This window comes from Cydia splendana, chromosome 3, assembly GCF_910591565.1.
Source record: "Cydia splendana chromosome 3, ilCydSple1.2, whole genome shotgun sequence".
NCBI classification, from domain to species: domain Eukaryota; kingdom Metazoa; phylum Arthropoda; class Insecta; order Lepidoptera; family Tortricidae; genus Cydia; species Cydia splendana.
The window spans coordinates 20,199,915-20,209,351 of NC_085962.1; the positions used below are offsets into that span (position 1 = coordinate 20,199,915).

At 35.9% G+C, this 9,437-nt stretch overlaps 1 long non-coding RNA gene across 1 annotated transcript; it reads left to right on the forward strand.

The window, feature by feature from the left end:
- The first annotated feature begins 1,435 nt into the window (after window positions 1-1,435).
- Window positions 1,436-6,402, forward strand: LOC134806306 (uncharacterized). Its single transcript, XR_010146505.1, has 5 exons — window positions 1,436-1,483; window positions 5,150-5,201; window positions 5,431-5,484; window positions 6,037-6,066; window positions 6,358-6,402. It is a non-coding gene; the product is annotated as an uncharacterized LOC134806306 (long non-coding RNA).
- Window positions 6,403-9,437: the final 3,035 nt, after the last annotated feature.

Consider the following 9,437-nt stretch of genomic DNA (forward strand, 5'->3'; position numbering starts at 1 on the left):
ACCGTTCTTTCACTAATAAAGTCCCGAATAATCAACCATTTTTGCTGACTAGTCGCCGACTAATCGCCGACTACAAATAAGGCCGGATAGTAGTAGTAGATATATACAATATATATATGGGGGCACGGAAGTGCCCCCGCCAAGTCGAGCAAAACAAAGAGACACGGCCATACTGGAGGCCGCGGGTTCGAACCCCGGTTCGTACCAATGAGTTTTTCGGAACTTATGTATAGGTACGATATATGATTTGATATTTACCAGTCGCTTTTCGGTGAAGGAAAACATCGTGAGGAAACTGGGCTAATCCCAATACTAGGCCTTATTGGGATTAGTCCGGTTTCCCTCCCTCCTAGTCATATGTATACATATTAAGAACATAAAAGCATCTAATATTGTTACGGTTTTAACACCCCCTGGCACTGACTAAAATAACCGACTTGGTTTCACATTACATCTCAAAACTTTTTTGTAGTAGAACTGCGTTGCGAGACTTGCATCTTTTTGTATAATGTTTTTGATGGGATTACGTATAATAATTTAATAGAAGTCATTTGAAAACGCGTTACACGCCGCAAAGGGTCTCGATCTTCCCGCCTGTGACGTCAACTGTTGCCAAATTAATTTCATTTCAAGAGCGCTTTATAAATACTGTAGCGGTAATGACTTTGATGAAGTTCGTCAATATTGATCCACATGAAAAATAACATAGATGTTTATTTTCAGTTTCAGGTAAATACATTAAAAAGAAAAATGTCGATCGCTCGTATTTCTAAAATTAGCATTTCGCCGTTTTGCACCGATTTTCGAGTGACGAAATCGAGCGATCGACATTCAAAAATCGGCCCCCTGGCAGCTTTCTCGCTCAACGTATTACCATCGCAATACAGTGGGGAAATACTGTCAGCGTCCTCGGCACCATGCCAAAGGGGCCCAATTTCTTAGATGTATTTTAATTTTATTTAGTATTCGTTTTTAGTTTTAATTTTGACGACCTGTCTGGCTTAGTGGGTAGTGACCCTGCCTGTGAAGCCGATGGTCCTGGGTGCGAATCCCAGTAAGGGCATTTATTTGTGTGATGACACAGATATTTGTTCCTGAGTCATGGTTGTTTTCTATGTATTTATATATTATATATATCGTTGCCTGAGTACCCACAACACAAGCCTTCTTGAGCTTACTGTGGGACTTAGTCAATCTGTGTAAGAATGTCCTATAATATTTATTTATTTATTATTTAGGTATTTAATTTAGTTGTATTTTATAGATAGATTAAGATTACCGCTTTAAAAATAGTCTAGTCAACATACGAATTACACCGAATTCGAACAGGAAAAACACTCGCAAACATTTTTATGTTTGTGCTGTCAATATTAGATCTGCTCGGGGGGTACCCGTACCCGTGGGTATATAAAGAGGTACTGCTAGTTGTAGTGCCACTGTACTATTTGAACATTGTGACGAAATCATCATGAAGGCTGTTACGGTGAGTTTCCTAAATATTAATAAAAATAGCTTATGCTCGCAACTTCCAATGGGGTTGGCCGGTCCAAGTATTTAGCATATTTAGCAGATGGCTTGCCCTGTCAATCCCTAGAATTGTGACAATTGTTCGTTTTTTAATAGTATTTTATGCCCTGGATGCAGCCCTTTAAGCCAAATCTCATAGAAAAAGTGGCAAGCTATGATGGCGCCATCTATGCGAACCTTTGACAGTTGCCAACCCCATTCCCATTAGGCCATTAGCAAAGAGTAAAGTAAGTATAAGTAATTAGATTGAAACGGAGTGTAAGTACTTACATATAATACACTAAGAGCTGCTGCAAGACCCACTAATTTGGTTCGTCGCTATGTGAAGGTTGGTCTTTATTTTAGTTATCATGAGTTAAACGCCCCAAAGTAAATATTCACCTCGACTCGAGTACATTTAGATATCTAGACAGCTCAATACATTAGATTACTATACACTATACGGAGTGTTTTTTTTTTATATTCCGTTCGGCATTTGACTAAAGTTACCTATATTTAAAGAAGGAATTAAAATGGAATAGAACTTAGTTTTTATCATTTCGAAAATTATAATTTAATATAAATTTTGGTAAATGTTCCATCTTATGCAGGCATTGGCTACAATTAACTCAACCAAACAATTTAAAATTATGACATGTCAATGTCATGTAGGACATAGTCCGAGATACTGAGACAATATTTTCCTTTCGCTATTTCAATTCAAGTATAATGTATGTAATGAGACTCATGAGCGATCTAAAAAATCCAGACAGAATACTTTCAGCCACAAGACGAAAGTGGAGAGCCCGCGTGAAATTACCGTTTCATACAAACGTAGTCCTCATCTTCCTCTCTGGATATTAACATTATTAAAAATATCTCTACAAAATTTGTTGTATATTCACCTCACCTACGTTTGATTTATTTCGATTTTTTTAGTAATTATTAGAGTTAGGAGCATTTAAAATGTATGAAATCTGTTTGTCGTCCCTAATTTTACAATAATCAAAAACTCGAAAAAGTCAAACTTAGCTATGGTTAATACAGGGTGTGCCTAGCCGGAAGATCCAGCCTCTCAGCCAATGCGCCGCAAGCGCGTGGGGCGGCGGCGGTTGGCATACGACCGCCGGTTACCCCCATAAGGGCACTTGTGGGCGGCAGGCTCGGGGACGTCTGTCGCCCACACAAAGGTCCCTGCGTGGGCGGGCGCGATGTGTAATCAACGCGCCCCCTGAGGTGAAGGGGTGATTTCCCCTAGAGTCGGGTCCGAGTCCGGACGGCCGCTGGCGAGGTTGCGGAAGAGTACTTCGGCGTTCCTGGGACCTCGCCATATAGCAGCGAGGCGGCAACAGAAGGGTTTTAGTGGGTAAACCTGGGGTCTCATTAGCCCACAACAGGGAGTCCCACATAACCATCCCGGCCCGTCCCCGCGCCGGGTGGTATGCGTAAAGCATTTCCCCTCTTAAAAAAAAAAAAAAAAAGGGTGTGCCTAGCCATTGGACAAAGCCGAAATGTACATATGCATTAGGGTATTTAGAACCAGTATACAAAGTATCATAACAATCGGTGTAGCGGTTACGAAGAAATTAACAAATTACGATTTTTTTACTTTGGAGCAACCTGTATGTGTTAGTAGCTCCTGAGGTAATAAATAGTATGAAACCTTCTTCGACCGTTTTGATTATCTTTTTTATTTATGACATTCATAAGATTCTGACTTTTGACAAATGTCATCATTGCCGCACATTTTAAACAACTGAACGAAGAAACTCATTTATTGTATAATAAAATAATGTTATAAAATGAATATAAAACTAAAATTAACTACAACTAATAACTAAAGCTAGAAAATTAAAAATACCTACTTATCAAAATTTTGCGCCCTTGGTAAGGTGCCCATCACGCAGGCAGCGTTCCCGCGCTGGATTGCTATGGCCAATCTTTGCATGAGAAAGCTGCCTGCGCGAGGGTCACCTGTGGCTTGCCTTAGGCGTTTGCTGAGCTCCTTGTGGAGCCTCCGAGCCCCCCTACCCCACGGACCAAGTGTCTCGACGCCGAAGGCTACAAATTCGTAGTGTGTGCCGAGACAACTATATTTATTCGCCTTGAAACTCTTAACAAATTGTCAAAAGCACTGCCAATGATTAATACAGTATGTTTCTTTTTGTTGTCGATTATTGGAAATAACTTTTGTTTGATAATTTCTTTTTTTATCTTTTGTTCTAATTAAAAAAATATTACCATTAGAGCATTTCTGAGAAGCAACCCTACGTGGGATTTCAGGGTTTGTCCAATAGCTAAGGTCATCAAATTATGTAAAAATATTTTTATATCAATATCCAGAGAGGAAAATGGGAACTTCGTTTAAATGGAGAAGTGGCCGTCCTCTTTCCTCTTAAAAAAAGGCACGTATTTAACCGGTCAACTAATTAATCGAATTTGGGTAGTTTAAAAAAATAGAAATGGCTACTAAAATTAATAGTTTGGCAACTAAAACGGAGCCTTAAAATATATCAATATGAGTTGTATTTTAATGCCGTTACAGCTTTTGATTATTTTTAGGCAGGTACCAAGTATTTATTTGGCAACTGAATTAATATATTGGAGACCATTTATGAAGCACATTTTAAAAAGAAAACGGCTATCTATTAATTGAAAAATTAAGGTCTTTTAAAATATTTTGTTTGGTCATTACACGGTCAACCCAACACGCTCCTCCTCGCTTCGCTCGTCGTCGCACCTATCTGTTGACTCTAGCAGAACACGGTGGTAACTATTGAAATTAGTAATTAAAAATTTTAAGATCTAATGGTATAATGGCCATTAGGCGTTTCATGATTAGAAATTTCGACGATAAGTATACTGACCATTGCGTATTGGTAAATTAATTTGAGGTGTTTTGTGTAAAAAGTGACCAATATTCATTAAATTTAACTGCTTTCGTGTTAAAATACTACCTAGTTGAAACGATATGCTCAGTTATGATTAGTTGATTACTTAGGTGTGAACAACTAGATGACAGCTAAATTTTATGATCGCTTTACAATATTAGTTGCCAATTTATTCTTTTAGACGCCAACTTATCACTTTAAGTTCCCTATAATTTTTATAGGTGGCTTGATTTTGCTGCCAGTTTTTTTAATAATATGATGCTTATATTTGAGGCTAAAATATATAGCCTTAAAAAAACCTGTACCTACCTATATAAGTTACTTCAAAGATGACGTCATCTGAAACCTTGATTCAAGAGGCACCCAATTTGGGTGACCCAAACAATACGATTGCGGCTAATCAGGTTTTTCCATGCCGCCAAATTACCTACATACTTACATAGACGAGATGACACAATTATATTTACACTTCTCTGAATAATTTTGCCAGACTGGGATCATATTTTATCAGACTGATATCGATTTAATTTTTAGTCTCTAAGATAACTAATTTAACATCAATAATTTGTTTGACCGTTATGTGTGTATGTGTAGCTCTTAAACGGGTGAACCAATTTGATGCGGTTATTTTTTATTTGAGTCACGTTATCTAGCGGTGATTTTTAGATAAGTATGTTTTATCAAAATCGGTTCATCGGTTTCATTTAGGTAGTTGTTTTTTTTATTTTTACTTATGTGTCTGTGCATTTCAGATTCTTATTTTGGTAGTCGTCGCCATGGCTTATGCTCAACGAGGTGGTGCTGGTGAGTTTTAATTTTCATTGGTATTGTTGTTGCTTACCTATATTTAATCCTAAAGTTCACCTCTTAATTTAAAACAACTCAAAATTTGCATCAGATACATATAAATAAATAAATAAAATATTGATATAAAATGCAACTTTCTCGTCAGTTTTCTAAACGAGCTGGGAGCTGGTGTTGTGAAAATTAAATAAAGGCTTATAAATAGTACCTACCTATGTTTTCTCCCCAGGAATTGATCCCGCGTTCGGCAGGCCGTCGGTGGGTGGCAACAATGTTGTTATCGGTAAGACAATTGTTGCATATTTAAATTTATTAATAAATTGTTGAAACGCGTCACTCACGTTTTTAAGTCAACATGTTTCGCTCCATAACGAGCAGCTTCAACTAGAGCCACATACGTTGGCTGATCGACGCAGACTGCAAACTGCAAACGCGGAGAGTTGTAGTTGCAACTAAAATAAAAATCGTGAGATATCAATTTTAATATATGTACGTGTCCCTAGCCATTGGAGAAAGCCTGAAATCCCACGTAGGGTTACTTCTCAGGAATGCTCTAATTAACGTTAATATTTTTTTCAATTAGGACAAAACATAAAAAAAACTTAAACAGAAGTTATTTCCAATCGAATTTGTCGACAAAAAGAAACATACTACATATATTATGTGATAGAGAGATGGCTACGCTACGGAGCGTTAAAGATTTGCATTGGCTAGGCACACTGAGATACTGATTAGACAAAATCCAACTTAATCTGATTTTTCGGAAAAGTCTTTGCTTTCCTATTAAGCTTTAGTTATTAATTTATCTTATAAATTTTTGGTTGTATTATTTCAGCTAATCCAGATCCCGGCTTTAACCAAGGAGGTAAGTTTAAGTAGTTTAGTAAGTTATTATTAGTAACGATAAGTATACTAAGTATAAATATAAGTAGGTAAGTATAGTATACTTTAGTTTCATTTACTAAAAGATGATTGAACTCAAGAGAAAAATCAAAACCTTGTTAAAAAATTAATAATAAAATATGAATAGTACCTACCCTCCCGAGTGGCTCCGACTGTGGCTTTGCCTATTTAAAAAAATAAATATATTGTTTGATAAAGCCAATTCAGATACTTTCATTATAATTAAATATAAAATATCTATTTATGTTCCCAGGGCAAAACATTGATTCCGCATTCGGCCGTCCGTCCGTTGGTGGCAGTGAGTATTAATCCAGTTCCAAAAAACAAAGAGTTCTACTTTATCTTAATGGCTCTTCTACACCATTGACCATGCCAACCACCATACCAAGCCAGCCATGATTGTGCGCGTGCCCACACGATGGAATCGTCGCCCATTCTGTAATGAGCCATCATTGCCGATGGTGTCGAGGAGCCATAAGATTAACTTAGTACGATATTGACGGAACATATCGGAGAAATTGCGTCTGTTGAGGAAATGCACTTTTTCACGAATAAAAATAGATCTAATATTCTAGATAGATGTAATTTTAGCAAGAACGCGTTTAGACGACCTTGCCGAAGAGATTCTCAACCTTTCTATTTTTTGGATTTTTTTTTTTAATTACCACATCAGACGTAATTTCCAGTTAAGCTTGTTTAAAGTAAAGAGCGGGCGTAAACCAGGTAAATAATCAAAACATACCTACAGTAGCGGCAAAAATTCAATCATATTGCTATTTTTCGCAGGCAATCATTCGAAAATTCGTGTAAACGATGTATAAAGTTTAATATCATGTAAACGATGATAGTATCATCATCACGACCATATAAGTAGGTATATTTATGTATAGTGTACCTACTTACGTCCCACTCACTGCACGTAGCAATATGGCAGGACTTGACAGTGACACACACCAATTAATGTATTTTACAATTATTGAATTTCTTATTTGAAAACACTCAGTAGCAAATCTTACCAACAATAAAACCTAGATGTCCTAGATGGATCGATTTTTCGCCCTCGTTAGCCGCTGGTTTGAAAATTCGATTTATCAGTACTATGCAATTTAATACCCGCCGGGGTACCGCGAAAACTCGGACAAACTAATTATTTTGAAAATGAACCCTAGTTTGGTAGAATTGTCGTTTTCATATGCCCCTATATTGTAAATTTCATCTAAATCGCTAGAGCCGTTTTTGAGAAATTATAAAAAAGTACAGTTATCACAATGCTCAATTAGAATTGTATTAAATTAACACTGAATATACTTTACTTACCAATTTTTTGTTTTTTCGATTACAGATAACAGGCCGCAGAAATGTAAGCATTTTTTTATATTTTTTTTGTCTAGACAATAAACAGTAATATAAGTATTTTTGTAATTATAATTATTAGAAATTAAGACTACTCAAGAATTTATAAGACTTTAATATCTTTGTATTCGTCTGAACAGTTTAATTATACAGTATGTAGGTACATACTACAGTATATATTCCTATTACGAAAACCATATTTTGTTAAAAACTGGTTGATGGGGAACTGGAGTAGGCACATTGTTCAATGACATGATGCTTTTTAGTAGGTAGCTTCTGAGCTTAAGAAAAATAAAAAATAAATTTATTTAATCAATAGTAGTTTACACTGTACATGTACATAGTGATGGTAGGGGAGACCGAGGTGAGTTGTGACAGAGGAGAGTTGTGACATTGTCGAGTTTTTGGAATCTAATATCTGTTAGTAAGCTCGCAACAGTGTGCGTTTGTTAGCTCGCAACTTCAACTAACAAACGCGCGCTATTGCGACCTAGTTTTTAGTTATAGATTCCAAAAAATCGACAATGTCACAACTCTCCTCTATCACAACTCACCTCGGTCTCCCCTACCTCTTTTTGAGCTTGTATTGTGGCATTCAATTACTTACCTATTTTTTAATATATTTTTCATTTACCTTCATTTTGCAGTCAGAAAGCTTTTGTAGCATCCTGTAAAAATTGATAAATGACAGTGAATAACTATGCACTTGATGTAACTTGGGGCAACTGATCAATATTAACGTAGCTGTTGACAAATTACAACGCTCAGTCGCTCATACGCTTTTAGAACTAGGTATTAAAATTAAAATAATTATTAATTATTTCCTTAATGGCGGTTATCATTGGCAACGCAATTGATTTCAATAAAAGCTTGACATTTAAAATACTTGATAGTCTGTGCTGTCAAAATCGCTAGAGTCAGACCAAGAATAGTCTGCAGCGAATTTGATAGCCCACGCAGTGAAAGTGTTATTTTAAACGTCAAACTTCTATGAGATTATGACGTATAAATGACACTTGCACTGCGTGGGCTATCAAATCCGCTGCAGACTTTTTTTGGTCGGACTCTACTAAGTCAGGGGCCCATTTCTCGAACGATAAGTATTAGTCTAATATTATTAGTGTGTTGTCATGACAACCCATACGATTTGGCAGTTTGTGGACTAATAATATTAGTCTAATATCGTTCGAGAAATGGGCCCTTGGTCTGACTTTATCAGTCTAAGTAGTCAATGTTTGTGTTTCAGACCCCAACCCGGCCGCCCGCGGTTAGGCGACGGAAGTCAGTCACTTCATCCTTACAATACAATAAAAAGTAAATACTTAGGTAATTCTTTTATTTGTTCTCTAATATTAATGTATAGTTTGATATCTTGTTGTTAGGTCATATTTGTTGTTAGTTCATAGATTTTCATATGTTTTTTAAACAAATATGATATTATAAAATAAGCATATTTGTATATTTACATTAAATTGAACGTTTTCCGGAATTATTAATTTATTTATTCCTTATTGTACAAAATATATATGTACAACAATGTACAAATGGCGGACTTAATGTCAACTGTCATTTTCTACCAGTTAACCGTAACCAAACAGAGACACATACCAGTGAATTGCAAAAAAATTTACATAGTTAAGCACCTGTAATTAGTCTAAAGTTAATTGATTCTATTGTGGTACCACAGTTAAGCCATTTCTATTTAAGTTATATGCACGAAAGTGTGTTAGTGTATGCTATATACTTCTAGGTATGTGTACGAATTAAGTACAATAAATACAATACAATACAATTTACATAGTTAATTTTTGTAACACAAATGAATTAATTAAGTTAAGACTAATCACAGCTTCTTAACTGCGCTTAATTACGTACAATTTTATTGCAATTCACTCATACAATTGGTTGATTAGTTAAACAAGAAGTAATTACCTATCTAATAAAATTCTAAGCTGGTTTAATCTTTTGTTTTACTGCTCT